This window comes from Antechinus flavipes, chromosome 1 (assembly GCF_016432865.1).
Source record: "Antechinus flavipes isolate AdamAnt ecotype Samford, QLD, Australia chromosome 1, AdamAnt_v2, whole genome shotgun sequence".
NCBI classification, from domain to species: domain Eukaryota; kingdom Metazoa; phylum Chordata; class Mammalia; order Dasyuromorphia; family Dasyuridae; genus Antechinus; species Antechinus flavipes.
Window position 1 is genome coordinate 171,272,665 of NC_067398.1, and position 18,441 is coordinate 171,291,105.

The following is an 18,441-nucleotide window of genomic DNA, read 5'->3' on the forward strand; positions in this document are numbered from 1 at the left end:
GATTTTTTTTTAATCTTTCCTTGGTAAAGGTTTTCAATTCAATTGTTTTTTTTTTTTTAAATTCTTAACCATTATTCAGTATTAATATTCTTTTGTTTCATCTTTTCTGAAGTAGATATGTCATAATTGGAATGTTGGCTTCTATTTGTCTTGCCATATTCATGGTAAACCTTACATGTTGAATAAATTAGATAATAACACAGTAAGACACCAAAACAATTCACTAATGTATGAGAGATACTGAGTAAACAGGTAAAACTTGACACATTTGAACTTAATAAGATGAACATTCATTAAATAAAATGGTCAAGTATGAAATTTTGGTTTAAAAATGTAAACAGAAGTGGAGCAATAATGCCTTAAAAATTTTGGAGTAGCAGAACCCAAAAAAGAATGAGGGAAAACAATTTTCAAGACCAAGACAACTCAGAACAAAAGCAGAAAATTAATTCAGTCCAGCACACTCTGTGCCGGGGCAGATCACAGCCCAACATACCAGCACTAGGCCTTGGAATTAACTGAATCAGCAGTTACAGCAGAAGGTTTCAGGGCCCTTACCCCATAGACAATAAAATGGTCAGTTAATTGGTCAGAATGTATTAGAGGGCTCCTTTTGCTGACACTGTGTTCGGGAATCCATTGCTTTTCCTCATACTTGCAACCCAGTCAGAGTCCTGGTTGTTAGTCTCAGGGAAAGAGGGAGCACTAGAACATTAAAGTTTGTATCTGTAAGGGACAGAGGATGCTATTCATAGTTCCATGTAGTGTTTTCTGTTTCGATTTTCTTAGGGTCTCTGGAAGTAGCCTTCATTTCAGTTCAGTAATCACCACAAGGACAGCCAGGTATTAAAGTCCAAATCCTTTATTGTCTCCTTGCCTGATGCTGGGCAGCTTTCTAGAGAGCCTTTCAGTCTGGGCTTGGTCTTAGTGGGGGAAGTGCAGGAGTTCAGGCCATCCACCAGGAAGATGAAAAGTCGAAGTGAATTTTTCCTCTTGGTTCTGAGAGCTTGAGCTCCCGCCTGTCTTCTCTGACCTCTGAATCTCTCCAAATCTGCCTGGCTGAGGCTTCTAGCTTATATGCTCTACACTGAGCATAAACCAATCATTATATAACTAGGAAACCATTATTTGTTGTAAGATTAAATCAATAATATTGTACCACACTAAACTAGATAACCATTGTTTCCTCAATTCCTTTTAGTACCTTGTAAACATTCTTTGTTTCAAATTAAGCATTCTGGCCCATAACAGTTCCAGGGCAGAAAAGAATACTTCTGGTCACTCATAGACAACAGTACAGGTTGGAAAAGCAGGGACAACATTTCCTTTTAAGTCATACAATCTTAGAAGAATTGAAAATCTACAGATCCCTAGAAATAGCTCTGAAAAGAGCTGCCAAAAAAAATTTGGAATTTGAAACAGTGTCTCCTCAGCTTCAGAAGCAGAGTCCAAGGAAAATAGAACTGAAAAAAGTACAAACACAAAAAGAAAATGACCATAAAAAATTACAATAGAGACAGGGAAAATTAAACCTCAAACTCAGAAGACCAAATATCATAACTATTACATTCAAAGCCTCAAAGACAAATGTCAATTGGTCTCAGCCCCCACCCCAAATCCTGGAAAATCTCAAAAAAGGAATTTTAAAAATCAAATAAAGAAGATAGAGGAAAAATTGGCAAAGGAAATGAGAATTGGATGCAAGAAAATCATGAAAATAAAAGTTAACTTAATAAAGGAGTCACAAAAATTCTGAAAAAAAAATAATGCCTTAAAATAGATCAAATAATAAAAGGAGGTATGAAAATTGTCTGAAGAATTCCTTAAAAAAAAGAATTTGGTCCATTATTGACCAAATAGAAAAAATGTTACTAAAATCCACTGAAGAAAAGAACTCTTTAAAAAGTACAATTGGACAAATGGAAAAGAGGGTACAAAAACTCACTGAAGAAAATAATTACCTAAAATTTAGAATTGGAGAAGTGGAAGCTAATGGTTCATAAAGAAATTAAGAAACAACAAAAATAAAATAAAAAGGGAAGAAAATGTGAAACATCTCATTGGAAAAACAACTAACTTAAAAAAACAGATCCAGAAGTGATAATTTAAAAAATCATTGAAAACTATGATCAAAAAAAGCTCTGGGGCATCATCTTTCAAGAAATTATCAAAAAAAATTGTCCTGTTATCCTAGAACTAGAGGATAAAAACTAGAGGAAAGGCAACAATAACCACTTTAAAAGATTACAAAATGAAATATTACAGGAATATTACAGCCAAATTCATATACACGTATAAGGCAATTATATATGTAGATAGTTTAATACATATGTTCTTATTTTGCATAGAAAATTTTAGAATAATATGATGTCTTTTGTCTCTTTTAATATATCCTAATTTAAATTATTGCCCTTCTTGACTTTTATGACATGGTAAGTAGCACATTTCTGGCTTCTTTTTAATCATCTATAATTGTTGTTGCATTTTATTGGGAGAGTTAATCTCATTTGAGTATAGCAATTTAATATTAATTTTTGTTTTATCTATTTCAACTTTCTCAGAAAAAAAATTAAAATCTTTTATCCTTATTTTGATTTTTAACCTCATATTAATAAAAGCACTTTAAAATATTTTTTCTGTATCATATTAAGAGCTTCATATTCTTTTCACTTTCCTTTTCCCCCAAAATAAAAATTTCACCTGGGGCAAAAAAAGAATGAAAGAAAAGAAAAGAAAACAGAACATACAAGTCTGACTATCCATTTTCCTCTTTAAAAACTCCTGTGTCTCTCTTTTATCTCTGGGATAAAATACAAAATTCTTTAATCAAATATAAAGACCTTCAATACAAAATTCTGACCACATTCCAAGCCTAAATACACAACATTTGCTTTTGCAAAGTATAGGGTTCTGAGTTCTTTCATATGAAACTCCATTTTTCATCCCCATGATTTTGCACAGACTGTTCATCCAATTCTGGAATGTAGTTCTTCTGTGTGTGTGTGTGTGTGTGTGTGTGTGTGTGTGTGTGTGTATGTAATTATATATATATATATATATATATATATAATATATATATATATATAATATATATATATATACATATACATACATATATACATACATACATATATATACATATATATATAAACATAACTATATAATTGTCTTCCCTAATAGAATATGTTTTATGTACATTTATTTTCAATTTCATATAATAATATTCTTGTCCTTTGAAAACTAATGCATTTTATGCCTTGCTAACATACACCATCATTGGTGGAAGGCTGATAAGAAGCAGATGATGCTCTGTTTTGGGGAAAACTTGAGATATTGAAGGAGCTTTAAATTTTTCTAAAGAAAATATATCCTGTTCTTTTTTTCCAGTTCAACTCTGGTCCCAAGGAATTATCTATCTGTTTTTTCCAGAGTTAGGGTTCTAGAAATAAATGGATTAAATAAGTGGGCTTTACGAACTAGGATTGCAGTTTTTGGAAGTTTGATCATGAGTGCTGTTGTAAGTGATCAGAAGTTAGCTAGCAGAAATAAGAGGGCAAATGCTATATTGCTGTGGGGAAATGGCATTATAACATACTATCTTTCTTGACAGAATATAAGCTCTCTGAATGTAGGAATTATTCCATTTTCATCTCTGTTACTCCAGCAGTTGTGATATAGTGTGTTAATTGATTGATTGCATTGTTTCCTTTTTATTTTTGAGTATCTTTATATGTATATATTTTCATATTAATTATGCATTTATATATAAGCATATATATACATATATATGTATGTATATATATATATAATATATATATATATATATATATATATATATACATGCATAAAACTTTCTGCCTCCATTGTAATTAGCAAAAATGGAAGTTTTGATTGTAATTTACTCGATGCTGTGTACTGTTAGACTTGTGAAAATAAACATATGATGAAAGGTAATACAATGTCATTTGCACTTATACTGAGGCAGAAGGATTTATTTACATTAAGCAATCATCTTTGGGATTAGAACTGCAAACATAAGCACAACTCATGAATATGCTAATTGTTCTTTCAACTTACTAAGATTTATAGAGATAATTCCATATTTTGACTGGCATAATATGTTTTTCATGGGTAGGTAGGTGGCACAGTGTGATGAAATTGGAGTCAGGAAGATGTGAGTTTAAATCCTGCCAAGATCCTTAACAAGTCATTAAATTCCTGTTTCTCTCAGTTTCATCATCTGTAAATTAAGTCTATCAAAAAGCAGTGTCTAATATTTCCCATAATACCATACAAAATGTGAATGACCCAGTGTTACCAACACTTACCAACATTACAATGTTACCATCATTGTAATGACCAAATAAATTTATTTATGTATAAGATATTTGTTTGCCAATTCTTAAAGTGATATATGCGTTAACTATTATTGATATTAGATATGTAGAAAAGCTTCATCAAACCTTAACAGACATTGAAGCAATCTATCAGGAACTGATTAAAGATTATATAAAGAAGTATACATATAGCAACTATTCTATTCAGTACTTGAAGTAAATTGAGAAGAATCTGTTATATCATGATTTTGGTGATGTTAAAGCTGAGGCCTCAAAATTAAAAATTACTAGTTTTGAGATGGTGCAAATTAGATAACATAAGTTATGATACATAATTCTTTTTATCATGTGTCATATACCAGACTACATTACCTTTACAGGATTCTTATAATAGGTAAAAATGTCAGCACATCTTAATTTCATTTTGAAAATATCAGCTCATATACTCAAAAAAAGTATGCATATGATTGCTGTTCCTGAAGAAATTGAAAGTGACTATAAAAAACTTCTTATATCATAATCCATATCTATCCAACAAGAAAGAATGTATCCCTGATGCCTCAAATCATCATTGCCAATAATGTGTGTGTGTGATAATAAAACACCATCATAAACAAAGAAATTGATCATTTACTTAGAAAGTGTACAGAATATATTTTGTAAATGGTGTACCATGTTACCCACTGAAGTTGTTATATAATTTGCATTTTCATTAAAATCTTAAGTATTTACTTTTTAAATTTTCTGAAGGAGTGGCTCTTCAAAGACAAACTTCATTGGTATACTTTGGGTATTATTGAGAATAGGTTTAATAAGTTTATGGTTATTATAAGAATGGTGATAATACTTAATTGCTTTTTTTCTTACTACAACCTTTTAATAGTCTTTCTGAAAATAAATTAGTTCTCTGCCTGCCTCTATTATGAAATAGCTCAGTGGCTTACTAATTACAAGTTCACCATTTAAGACCTAAGAATCAAAGATCACAGAACTCCTATTAAAAACTTGAGCTCTGTCTTGTTTTAATAAGTTTAATAGTTAAAGAAAATTTTTTTTTCTTTTGAAATCTCATTGCTAGTTAGCTTTCTGCTCAATGCAAATAGTGTCAAATGATAATGATATATTTCTTTCTTTTTTTGGAAAATAGCATTTCATTTTTTCACAATTATGTGTAAAAACAGTTTTTAACATTCATATTTAATAAGATTTTGTGCTTCAATTTTTTCTCCTTTCCTATTTCTTCTTACCCCTACCCAAGATAGCAAGCAATCTGATATAGGTGATTCATGTGCAGTCAAGTAAACATGTATTCACAATGTTGATGTAATGAAAAAAGAAACAAAATAAAAGATAAGATTTAAAAAAGTGAAAATAGTCATAATTGGTCATTGCAATGTTGCTATTGCTATGTACAATGTTTTTCTGGTTCTGCTCACTTTACTCAGCACCAGTTCATATTAGGCTTTCCAGATGTTTTCTGAAATCTACCTGTTCATCACTTTTTATAATGCAGTATTCCATTACATTCATAAATTATAATTTGTTCACTCATTTTGTTCAGTCATTCCTCAATTGATATGCATTCCCTCAAATTTCAATTCTTTGACACCACAAAAAGAGTTGCTATAAATATTTTTGCATATACAGGTAATTTTCCCTTCTTTTATAATTTCTTTGGGATACAGTTTTAGTAGTGATATTGCTTAATATTGGATCAACATTTGATTGCCATTTGGGCACATTTCCAAAATACTTTCCAGAATGGAGTATCAATTCATAACTCCACCATGAATGCATGAGTTTTCCTACATTTTATCTCACATTTATCATATTCCTTTTCTCTCATATTTTACAATTTGATAGGCATGAGGTAGTATCTCAGAGTTATTTTAATTTGTATTTCTCTAATCAATAGTGATTTAGAGCATTTTTCAATAGGAATATAGATAGCCTTGACTTCATTATCTGAAATCCTTTCATATTCTTTATTTATATTTTTGTTCATATCCTTTAATCACTTATCAACTTAGGGATGATTTGTGTTCTTAAAATTTTGACTTAGTTCTCCATATATTTTAGAAATGTGGCCTTTATCAGAAACATTGGCTGTAAAAATTGTTTCCCATATTTCTGTTTTCTTTCTAATCTTGGTTGCATCGGTTTTGTTTGTGCAAAAAGCTTTTTTTTAATTTAATGTGATTGATTACAGAGAGTACTTCCTAATACTACTAAATAGATACTAATTTTTACATTTTATTATTTTATCTGTCTTTTTTATCATAAATTCCTCCCTTCTTCAAAGATCTAACAGATAAAGTATTCCTGGATCTCCTAATTTTCTTATGGTATCACTTTTTTATATCAATATCACATATCCATTTTGATTATTTCTTATCTTGGAATATAGTGTGAGATGTTAGTCTATACCCAGTCTATATTCCAAGATAAGAAATAATCAAAATGGATATGTGATATATCACATATCCATTTTGATTATTTCTTATCTTGGAATATAGTGTGAGATGTTAGTCTATACCCAGCTTCCACCATACTGTTTTCCGGACTATCTAGAGGTTTTTGTTAAATAGTGAGTTCTTATTCCAGAAGCTGGAGTGTTTGAGATTATCAAACAGTAGAGTACTATAGTCATTTATTAATGTACATAATCCATTCCATTAATCTATCACTCTATTTCTTAACCAGTACCAAATAGTTTTGATGACTGCTGATTTATATTTCTTTTTAGATCTGTTATGACTTGGTCACTTTAGTTTGCTTTTTTCTGTCTGTTAATTACCTTGACATTCTTGACATTTTGTTCCTAATGATACATTTTGTTATTTTTTTCTAGTTCTACAAAATAATTTTTGGTAGTTTAATTATAATGGCACTGAATAAGTAAAATAATTTAGGTGAAATTGTCATATTTATTGTTTTGACTTGGACTACCAATGAACAATTGACATTTTCCCAAACTGTTTAGATCTTAATTTATTTGTGGGAAAAATATTATGTAATGGTACTCATATATTGTGGCAAGTAGACTACGGCAAATTTGATATTGTGTAGAGTTATTTTAAATGAAAATTCTATATCTCTTCTTGCTGAACTTTTCTAGTGATATATAGAAATAATAATGATTTCTGTGTGTTTATTTTGTTTCCTGCACCTTCAAGTGTTTTTTTTAGTGGATTCTTTAAGTATAGTATCATGTCATATGCAAAGAGTTATGATTTTGTTTCCTCATTCCCTATTCCAATTCCTTCAATTTATTTTTCTTCTCTTATTCCTAAAGCTAACATGTCTAGCATAATACTGAAAAATAGTGGTTATAATAGGCATCCTTATTTCACCCCAATTGAAAAGGCTTCTAAACTATCCCCATTAGAGATAGTACTTGATAAAGATTTTAGATAGATACTACTTGTCATTTTAGTAAAGCTCCATTTATTTTTATATTCTCTAGTATCTTTGTTTTAACAGGAATATCAAAAACTTTTTCTGTATCTAATAATAAAATCATATTATTCTCTTGGTTTTGTAGTTGGTATGGTCAATTAAGCTGATAGTTTTCCTAAGACTGAGTCAGCTTAGCATTCCTGGTATAAGTAACACCTGATCATAGTACTAATTTGGTGACAAATTTCTGTATTCACTTTACTAATATTTTATTTAAAAATTTTTACATCAATATTCTTTTTTTAAATAATTGTAACTTTTTTATTGACAGAACCCATGCCTGGGTAATTTTTTTACAACATTATCCCTTGCACTCACTTCTGTTCTGATATTTCCCCTCCCTCCCTCCACCCCTTCCCCGAGATGGCAAGCAGTCCTATACATGTTAAATATGTCACATTATATCCTAGATACAATATATGTGTTTCAGAACTGAACAATTCTTATTAGATCAATATTCTTTATTAAAATTGGTTGATAACTTTTTCTATTTTAGCTCATCTCGGTTTAGGTATTAAAACCATAATTGTGTCATAAAAGGAATTTGGTAGAACCCTTTCAACTATTTCCCCAAATAATTTGTATAGTATTAGAATTAATTGTTATTTTTAGCTGTTTGGTAGAATTCATTTGTAAATACATCTGACCTTGAAGATTTTTTGTTAGGGAGTTCATTGGTGTCTTGTTCAGATTCTTTTTTTAAAAAAAATGGATATAAATATTTTGTTTTCTATATGGGCAATTTATAATTTTATAGCCATTCATTCACATCATTTAGATTGTCAGATTTATTGCCATATATTTGGGCAAAATAGCTCTGAATTATTGATTTAATTTTCCCTCCATTGTTATTTTTATTGCATCATGCTATAAAAAGGGTGAATTTAATATTTATGCTTGTTTGCTTTTTATTATTATACTTTTATGCCACAGTACATAGTCAGTTTTTATGTAGGTGCTATGTAATGAAAGAAAAAGTTCCTTTCTATTCCCATTTTCTCCCAAAGTCTCTCATGTCAAAATTTTCTCCTTTTTTATGCTTTTTTTCTCTCAGTTTTTAATTTCTGACAACCCCCTCTCCTAATCTGTCCTCTTTTCTTTCAGACCATCCTGCCTTTTATTCACCTTCTCCCCTTCCACTTCACTGTAGGATATGGTAGATTTCTCTACCCAAATGAGTATGTGTGTTTTTTTTTTTTTTTGGTCTTTTAGCCAAATGAGATGAGGGAATATAAGCTTCAAATAATGTTCACTTCCTCCTTTTTTCCCTTTAATGTAATAGGTCTTTCATGCCTCTAAATCCTGTATAATTTATCACATTCTACTCCCCACTTTCCTCTTCTCCCAGGATAATCTTTTTTTTTCAAGCCTTAAACTATTTTTTAACACAACAATTTCAATTTATACCCACACTCTCTGTCCAAGTATACTCCAAAATGCTCTAATAGAGATACAAGTTTTAAAATTTACAAGTATCATCTTCCCCTGTAGGGATAATAGTTAAATCTTATTGAATATCTTGTTTGTATGTTTTTGTTTTTCCTTCCTGTTTATCTTTCTCTAGAGTGTCATATTTGAAGATCAGATTTTTTTTTTAAGCTCTGGTGTTTTTATCAGGAATGTTTGAAAGTCACATATTTCATTGAATTTCCATCTTTCCCCCTGAAAGATTATGCTCAATTTTGCAATATTGTTGATTCTTAAATGTAATCCAAGTTCTTTTGCTTTCCAGAGCATCATAGTCCAAAACCCTCAAATCCTTTAATGTAGAATTTAATGTAGTGGTAAACCCTGTATTATTCTAACTATGACTCTTTGGTATTTGAATTGTTTCTTTCTGACTGCTTGGAGTATTTTCTTCTTGACCTGATAATTCTAGAATTTGACTATTATATTCCTTGGAGTTTTCATTTTGAATCCTCTTTTACAAGATTATTTTATCTTCTGGTTCCTAGATATCAGGGCAGTTTTTCTTGATTATTTCTTGAAAGATGTTTATCTAGGCGCTTTTTTTTTATCATGTCTTTCAGGTAATCCAATAATCTTTAAATTGCCTCTCCTGGATCTATTTTTCAGGTCAGTTATTGTTCCAATGAGATATTTTACATTTTCTTCTATTTTTTTTCATCATCTTCCTTTTATTTGACCAATTTACTAGTCATTGTTTCCACTTATCTAATTCTAATTTTCAAGGAGTTATTTTCTTCAAATTTATTTTATACTCCTTTTTCATGTGGCTAATTCTACTTTTAAAGGAGTTGCTTTCTTCAATCCCCCCCCCCCCCCCGTCCAATTTGGCCAACCTTTACTTTTTAAGGAGAATTTTTCTTCAATCTTTTCCAAGATGTTGATTCTTTTTTTTCATAATTATTTTACATAACTCTGACTTCTTTTCCCATCTTTTTCTTCTATCTTTCTTACTTGATTTTTAAAATCCTTTTTGACCTTCTTTAAGTTCTTTAAGAGAATTGTTTATGAGTGAGACCAATTCATCTTTACCTTTGAAGCTTTGCATGTAGGTATTTTGATGCTGTTGTCCTCAACCAAGCATGTTTTTATCTTTCCTATAGCCATAGCTATATATCTTTCTCTATAGTAAGAGCTATTTTTATTTTTCCTCTTTTTTTTTTAATGTTGAGCTATGTTCCTGTGGTACAGAAGGCACTGTTCAAAGCTTCTCACATTGGGGGCCAAGGGTCATGACATTTGCTTTTTGCACCCCTCTGGGGCTGTCAGTTTACCCACTGCACTGGTATAGTCCAGCCTAGTAATGTTCCTTATATCCTGAATTCTGAGACTCACAGTCTCCCTGCCTGGGGCTAACATTGCAGGGTATGGAGGCCTCACAAATGATGTGTTGTGCCACCAGTCTGCTGAACTAGAATAATAGGTATTCAGTTGCTCATCAGTATTTTGCCTAAAAGCCTTATGCTTGCTTGTCTAAATATCATTTACTCTGGACTGTGCTCCCTTTTTACTCAAGTGAGTCAATTTTCTTGAAATTTTTTTCTAAGTTGTCATGGACTAGAAAATTATTTCCAGAATTTCTTTAGATTATGGATGAGGAAACTTTTTCTTCCAAGGGCCATTTAGATATTGATAACATCATGTGTAGGCCATCCAAAATTATCAACTTATATAACTCAAGCCATAGGAAGTTGTTGTACCTAGCTTTCAGCTCATCATTGTCTGTGATTGCCTTAGCAAATGATTTCATGGGCATTATATGGCCTGTGGGCCAAATGTTCTCCATCTTTATTTTAGATGATTGATTTAACTTTATTTCTGAGATAAACTAGTGAGAGCTCAGAAAACTTCTTAGCTTCTCTTTGCCATCTTGGCTCTTCTACTGTATGTATGTATGTATTTATGTCTTTATGCATTTATATATTTATGTATGTATCTTTGTATGTATTTTAGGATTCTGTTTTTTTTTTTTTTATCTACTCTGCTAGTCCCCTCCATTTTATGGGAAAATTTATCCCATTAATATTTATAGTTATGATTATCACCTGTGTATTTCCCTCCATCCTATTTTCTGCTTTGTATATACTTTTGTTCTCTTTTTCCACCCTGTCCTTAGTAATGTGTTGTTGTTTTTTACCCATTTCACCCATTATCTTATGTCCTGTCACATGTCTCCCTTCTCTTACTATTGTTTTTTAATCCACCACCTACTACCTTATCTTCTATCAACTCTTCTCCTTTTCTCTTAACTTTTCTCCTAGTATTTCTCATCCTCCCTTCTATCCTATCCCTCTATTTTTTTCTCTTTCTTCTTTATAAAATTAGATAAATTTCGATACTCAAATGAATGATTAAGTTATTATTTCTTAATGATAAAACTGATGAAATCAAACTTCAGACAATGCTCATCTCCCTCCCTTCATTTCCTTGATTGTAATAGGTCTTTTGCACCTCTTCATGTGAACTAATTTTTTCCATTACACCCCTCCTTTTCTCTTTTTCCAGCATAGACCTTTTTCTACTTTTAAATGTCCTTTTATTTCATGTGATCACATCAGAGTCCATGCAAAATCACACCCTCAGTCCATGTGATGCCCCCTCTGTGTGCCCAAATGTCAGAGTTCTCAAGAGTTGCAGATATAGATTGCCTATCTAGGGATGTAAACAGTTTAATATCTTTTAATATATAATTTATTTTTCTAATATATATTTCCCCTATTTACCTTCCTATGCTTTGCTTGAGTCCTAAATTTGTCTTTCCTTTTCCAAACTGGTGACTCATGCATACCTCTCATTACTTTCTCATTTTCTCATTTTCTTCTACCTTTCTTATTTGCCTTTTAAAATCTTTTATGAGTACTTCCAAGAAACCTGTTTGGACTTGAGACAAATTTATCTCACTCTTTATGTTTTCTTCTGTGGACATTCTGGCCTTGTATGAGTTTGTGTTTTGGTCTGTCCTGTCACTATAGTAGCTTTCTATGGATCGAGGTTCTTTTCTGTTTCTTGCTCATTTTCTTTTCTTTTGTTTTGGTATTTCTTGTTGTTGTTGTTGTTGTTGTTGTTTTAACTTTTATGGTTGAGATCTGCTCCTGGATTAAAGAGGGATGCTGTTCCATGTTCCTGTTCAGCTTTGAGCCTTGGTTTTGAACATAGGGGCCTCTTGTATTTGCAGGGGGTAGCTTTGCTTGGTCTTTTCAGAAAACAACCTTGTTTCTCAGAGTTTGCCTTCTGAGGTGGGACTGGAAGCTGCTCCACTGATTTACTCCTCTAATGAACCAGGACTATTGATGTTAGTTGCTGATTTAATGTGATTAATACTTTCTTACTGGCTTTTCAAGAATCTATCTGAGCTGGTATGAATACCCCTATCCAGTGAGACTAACTTTTCTTGAAGTTTTTTTTCAGTCTATCTTGAGCTGGAAAGGGGATTCATTCCATTACTCTGTTCAGAGGCAAAGTTTCATGTGGTTTTTGAGGGAAACCCTCTTCCACTAATCGTTATATTTCAACAGCTTTTATTTCTGTTTCTTTACTGTATTCAGGGGGAAAAACTTGCTTTCTATAGCCTGATCAAATTTCTGTAGTGATTGTTCCATGCCTCTAATCTTCTATCTCCAGCTGCTTCGTTCTTTCCAGTTTTTCAGGCTTCCTAATTTTCTTTGCAAATGGTTGATTTAGCATTTATTAGGGAGGGGGAGAAAAAACCATGATTCAGTAATCAAATGGTGGAAGTCTTTTCAAACTGCTCATCTTCAGTTATAAAACCCTGAATGATCTTTTAATCTCAAAATGTGTTGTAGTGTTCCTGCAGAGATCTGAGGCAAACTATGCACATTTGAAAAGGCAATTAGGAACCTAGCTGCTGAGGGAGCAGGCAGATCATTTTAATGAAAAGCAGTGAAAAGAAATAGACAAGATCAACAGGATAGTTAAAATTATGAAGTAATTTGGAGATACTCTTAAAGAAAAAAAATCATTTCTCTCCTGACATTCAAAGGAAGTAAAGAAAAATCTCCCCTTACAACAAAATAGGAAAAAAAAAATTGTTTATTTTAGAGACTTTAGTCTGAAGCAAGAAGAAAGAATGGTTCTGCTACAGTCTGATCCAAGATCAATTGTATGATATTCTTATTAGGACTGTTTTATTCTCAAGGCTCTACTGTTTACTAGGATACTTCAAATTTAGGAATTGTAATATGTGAAACTGGGGGGGGGGAATTTATAAAGAACGATTTTCAGCACAAAAATTTAACATGAAGGGTCTTAAATTTGTCACATTTTGTTAAAATTATATATAACAAATACTTGATAAAATTCTTGGATGGGGGGGGAAGGAAGCATAAATTATTTTAATGTTCATTGAAATTAACTTTTAAAAATTAATCCAGAGCTGAAGATATGGTTCTAAAATCTTAACTGAAATTAAAATCCAGCAGCACTAAGTTTCCACTCTAATTTCAATTTATTTTTTTTGTCATAAAAAGATAAATAAAGGACATTGTTCCTACAGATTTGGGGAACACATTTTTTGAGACTTGCTAATGATTTTATATAGCACATAAATTCAAATCATGAGAAAAAGAGTACATTAAGTTTAAATAGATTTTAATTTTTACTGATATCTTTGTTTTCAGGAAAATCAATATTTGTTGAAAGATATCTAAAAACAAAGATTAAAAAAAAAACAAGAAATACAGAAATACAGAAAAGGAAAAAAAAACAAAACATTATCATGTGCGTCATGAACATCAGGGAAGATTCAAAATATATAATAATACATTTTCATTTTAAGAAAGCATATATAATAACAAAATAAATTATATTCATCAGTGTCCATCTTTTTTTTGCCTCTTTATAGGTTATCCTTCTGTTCTCCAGTGTGCATTTTGTATTTTATTCTTCCCCCCCCTTTTGTTCCTCCCCACTTCTCCCAAACGCACTATAATTAAGCACACACACACATATGTATGTGTATATATTTGTATATACACATATATATTCATATCTATCCACACATACATATATTTACATACATGCATGAATACACTTACATGCATACATATCTAAATTTACTCACACACATATACATATTTATCCATAAGTAAACATGCATCTAAATTATAATATGGCTGACATATAATATAGAATTTTCTCTTGATTGAATCTTTAAGTTTGACTTTATCTAAAATCAGTGATTACTAGTACTCCCTTTTTTTGCTAATAAATTCTACTCCTGATCCTTGTAATCTTTGGGTATATCTCTTATTTTCTATTCCTGTTAACTCTTCTACTTTAATTCTGCTTCTTAAAGTGTATTGCTATTACTTAATCTCCCACATATACACACACACCTATGGATTCCTCCCTTATCTTCTCCACCTACTTTTTCTTTCCATTTTTCCATTAATTTAATTTACCTATCTTATTCTACTCCTATAACTCTATACATCCTTCTATTTTAATTTTTATTGAAGCGTTTAAATTTCAAAACATATGGATAATTTTCAATGTTTCTCCTTTCAAAGTTTTTTATTTCAAAAAATTCCCTCCCTTTCCCCTATCTCTTCCTTTAGACAGAAAATAAACAATATATGTTAAACATGGCCAATTCTTTTATATATATATATTTCAACAATTGTGTTGCACAAGAAAATAAGATTAAAAGGAGAAAAAGTGAGAAAAAACACAAACAACAAAAGTGAAAATACTATGTTGTGATCCACACTCAGTCCCAATAGTCTTCTTTCTGGGTATATATGGCTCTCTTGATCAAAAGACCATTGGAACTGTCCTGAATCACCTCACTGTTGAAGAACCACATATATCAGAATTGATAAAGATATAATCTTGCCATTGCTATGTGCAATATTCTCCTGTTTCTACTCACTTGCCATCATTTTGTGTGTCTCAGAGCCTCTGAAATCATCCTACTGATCATTTCTTATAGAACAATAATATTCCATAACAGTCATATGCCATAACTTCTCCAGTCATCCACTTTCTTGCTACTACAAAAAAGGGTTGTTATAAACATTTTTGCCTATGTGGGTCTTTTTCCCTTTTTTATGATCTCTTTGGGATATAAGGCCAGTAGAGACATCAATGGGTCAAAGGGTATGCACAGTTTAATAGCTTTTTGGACATAGTTCCAAATTGTTCTTCAAAATGTTTGGATAGTTCCCAACTCCATCAGCAATGTATTAGTTAGTGTCCCAGTTTTCCCACATTATATCCAACTGTCATCATATCTTTTTTTGTTATCTTAGCCAATTTGAGAGGTGTGTAGTAGTGCTTCAGAATTGTCTTAATTTGAATTTTTCTGATCAATAATAATTTAGAGCATTTTTCATATTTAATTTCTTTATCTGAAAATTGTCCATTCATATCTTTTGATCTTTTATCAATTGGAGAATGGCTTGAATTCTTATGAATTTGAGTCAATTCTCTATATATTATAGAAATGAGGCTTTTATTAGAAAACTTGATTTAAAATATTACCAATCTCTTGTTTCTCTTCTAATCTTATCTGCACTAGTTTTGTTTGTATAAAAACTTTTTAAGGTAATATAATCAAAATTGTCCATTTTGTATTCCATAATGTACTCTAGTTCTTTAGCCACAAATTCCTTCCTTCTCTATAGATCTCAAAGTTAGACTATCCTTTGTTCTTCTAATTTGCTTAGAATTCACTCTTCATGAACTCATTTTGACCTTATCTTAGTATAGTTGGGTGTTTGGTATGAGTTAATGTCCAGTTATTGTCATACTAATTTCCAATTCTTCCAACAATTTTTGTCAAATAGCAAGTTCTTATCCCAGATGCTGGGGTCTTTGTGTTCATCCAACATTAGATTATTAAAATCATTAACTATTTCTATACATCTTTCTATACCACACCTTTTCCTATTACTTCCCCAATATTTATTTATAGATTTTGACTATTTTGGAGAATGCTATACTCTTTTTAATACACACACACACACACACACACACTCACACACACGTGTGTGTGTGAGTGTGTGTGTGTGTGTGTGTGTGTGTGTGTGTAATATTCCCTTTTTAACCCATTCTTGATGAGAATAGGTTTTCAAAACTAAGAAGTCTCCTGTCCTGTCTAATGCCTCTATGTCAGTTTTTTTCTGCACTTCATTTGTATAACATAATTGCTATTTTTTTACCTCTTTCTAGATAGTTTTTTTTTTTTTTTTTTTTAAGAATCAGATCATACTCAACTCTTTCCCAATATTCCTTTTGATCTACCTGTGTGTGATGTAGAAGACCCTTACCCAAAATGACTACTCAGAGATCACTCATGGAAAGCAGAAAGGTTGTTTATTAAACCTCTGGAGGATGAGCCATCCCATCATGAGATAAGAAAGAGAAAGCTTGTGAAAGGAGGGCTAAAGAAGTAGTAAAGATACACAGCTTTTATACAAGAGATTACAACACAAGTAAGAGAGCATTGAGAAGGGAAGGGGGAAGGAGCTAATTGTAATTGGCTGTTGCTATCTGGAGAGATTGGAATGGAAGATTTCTGTTTTCCTGAAATCACCTGATTTCTAGGAAACAGAAAATCAGGACTTCAGGCTTAATCAAGCAGATAGTGGTCAAGCTAATAGACTCTGACACTGATAAATGTCAAATACCGATAAATGTCATCAGCTTAGGTTAAGTAAATATGTTTATAGCTGGCCATGGCTCAAGTAAATATGGGTCTGCCCATATTATACAGGTCATAGGGAGAACACAGAAATAATGAAAATAAAATACAAAAAAAAAAGAATTCATACATTCCTGTAAGTTCTTCACCTTATCTCTCTATTCTACACATTCCCAATTACTGATGTTAATTTTGGGATAAGGTAGAGTAGAGAAGGATGTATAAATCAAAGAAATCAAGTATATAGATTAATGGGAAAGTGATAATACCAAGGGAAATGGTGGGAGGGATGTCAGGGAGATTAAGTAATGATAAGGCAAGTCAACAGGTAGAAATAAATTAGAAGAGTTAGCAGGAATAGAAAATAAGAGATATACATAATCATAATAACAGTGATAAGGAGTAGAAATTATTAGGAGGGAAAGATAGGGTAATAATCATTGATCTCAGAAAAAGTCAAACTTTTAAAAGATTCAATCAAGAGAGAAATCTACATTATAAATCAGCCATATTAATGTTGTTTTAGATATATATGTATATATCTATGTATGTCTATGTGTATATATGTATGTAGATATGTGTGTGTGTGTGTGGGCAGAGAGAGAAAGAAAATGTGTGTGTATGTGTGTGAGAAAGAGAGAGAGAGAGAGAGAGAGAGAGAGAGATTCTTGCTTAACTGTAGTCTACTTGGGATAAGGGGAAGAGGAAGGGGGAAAAATTAACCAAATAAAAAGTGCAAACACAGAAGAAAGAAGGACCTATAAGGAAGCAAAGAAAAGATGTACAGTTATGAATAGAATGTCTTCTATTATTATAAATACTTTCTTAAAATGAAATTTATTATTACATGTTTTGCATCTTCCCCCAGTGTTCTAATGGATGCATCATGATAGTTTTTCATGTTTTTTTTTGTTTTTTTTTTCTGTCTTTTACTGTTTTTTTTCTTAATTTGCATCTAAGTTGTGTGTGTGTGTGTGTGTGTGTGTGTGTGTGTGTGTGTGTGTGTATTATTATGGAAGAAGGAGAAAGAAGGGAGCTAGGAGATACTGCTCTGTGTCTAAGCACTCTCATAGGGAAACATTATGTACTTTTCTCTTGTATCAGTGTCTGTAGATCTTTCTGTATTGTTTTTATATCTAGGGAGTCTTGTGCATTGGACTATGCTTTAAGTTGCTAGATTTTTTTTTCTTAAAGAGAAGATTAAAAGGTTGGGCAGTTATGACTATGTCACAAAATTAGTAACTACTTCAACTTTGAAAAATATTTCAAAGTCTGGTGCTATTCTTTTGAATTTGCTTGCTTCTGAGGTTGCAGATAGTCAAAACTTGCCATATATATTTACCCAAGATAGCTCCCTCTTCCAAAGTATCTAGATAGAGGTACTTCTTAGTCAGTATCTACTTTGTATTTGAGACTATGGAAAGGGGACTTCCGGTTAAGATGGCGGAGAGGAAGCTCACAGCTGCATAAGCTCCGTGCTTTCTCTCACTATCCACTTCATCACAAGCCTCTGAA